Consider the following 1,390-nt stretch of genomic DNA (forward strand, 5'->3'; position numbering starts at 1 on the left):
AAAAAAAAAAAAACAGCTGTGAAGAATGAAATTGTAGTATTTTTTAAATGAATGTCAGTTTCAAGTGTATTTGAAATGTTTCCTCCAGTAGACAGATTGGAACACCGTCAGAGAAGACTCCTTTGCAAAGGAAGTAGCCTTTGGAGAAAATGGAATGTGGGTCTGGATATGTTATCTCAGAGTAGCCCTTTTCACAGGGCACCGTGACAACACAAATGTGATCTTTAAGTATACCTCTTCCCCTGGGGAGGGAAGGACTCCGTTTGCACCCTTTTTGTATGTAAAATAAAATGTCCTACCTTTCTTGGCTACTTTTACTTCCTTGATTCATTAGTTGGTTTTTAATCTCCTGGTTCATTTCTAAGAATCCAGCTGGGACTGACTAATGGGAATCAATACATCTTTAAACAGAAATGATGTCTGCTCCCTTGGCACTCTGCCTTCATTCCTTGGACTGAATATTGCCCTCTCATCTCCTCTGACTCTCTTTAAAAATATTCCAGGACAGCAGAATGGTACAAAGGGTAAAGGTGCTGGCTGCCCAAGTCTGGTGACCTGGGTTTAATCCCAAAACCTATGTAAAAAAGGTAGAGGAGAACACTCAGTTGTCCTCTAACATCGATGTATATACCAAGACATGCACCATCACACACAATTTTTTAAAAAATATTTCAGGACTAGGAATAGCTTGGTAAAGTGCATGCCACATAACTATGAAAACCCAAATTTGGTCTCCAGCATCTGTGAAAAATTGGGTGTGGTGACACACTTGTAATCCCAGTGCTGGAAAGGAAGAGACCAGGAGTCTCTGGGGCTGGCTTACCAGCCAGTTCAGCCCTAAGGCAAACCCAGCCCCATCAATGGACCTTATCTCAAAAAATAAGAGGAAAGGGACTGAAAAGATGGGTGCTGTTCTTACAGAGGGTCCAAGTTCAGGTCCCATTACCCATGCTGGACAGGTCACAGTTGCCTATAAGTCTAGCTCCAAGATATCCAGTGTTACCTTTGTGCACCTGCATACACTCCCACAGACAAATACCCACACAAACAGCAAAGAGAAGAAACATGGCACTTGAGGAGCAACATCCAAAGTTGTCCCCTGCCCTCTGCATATGTACACACATGCAAACACGCAAATATTCCAAGCTAGGAATGGTGGTACACACCTGTAATACCAGCACTCGGGTAGTTGCATGGATACATACCCAAGTTCAAGGACATCACTCACATGCTCAAGTTTGTGATTACTCCAAAAACTGGGGTTATGTTAGCTAAACATACTTTTACTCTTGTTTAACGGGGAATGTGAAAATGGCTCTGGGAAGTACTTTTTGGCACCAGGTGATAGAAGAAAACAAGTGGTGATAAAGAACCACCACTTTACATTTTA

General features: G+C 42.2%; 1 protein-coding gene across 15 annotated transcripts in view; it reads left to right on the forward strand.

Annotated features, from left to right (window-relative positions):
• The window catches only part of Csnk1g1 (casein kinase 1 gamma 1), a 148,093-nt gene extending 147,782 nt beyond the window's left edge, over positions 1–311 (forward strand). For all 15 annotated transcript variants that reach the window (XM_031344207.1, XM_031344221.1, XM_031344208.1 and 12 more), the window contains one exon: positions 1–311. This exon is cut by the window's left edge and continues 5,264 nt beyond it. The gene's annotated coding sequence lies outside the window, so the exon portion shown is untranslated.
• The last annotated feature ends 1,079 nt before the right edge of the window (positions 312–1,390 follow it).

Source organism: Mastomys coucha, unplaced genomic scaffold (genome assembly GCF_008632895.1).
Source record: "Mastomys coucha isolate ucsf_1 unplaced genomic scaffold, UCSF_Mcou_1 pScaffold23, whole genome shotgun sequence".
Lineage (NCBI taxonomy): Eukaryota > Metazoa > Chordata > Mammalia > Rodentia > Muridae > Mastomys > Mastomys coucha.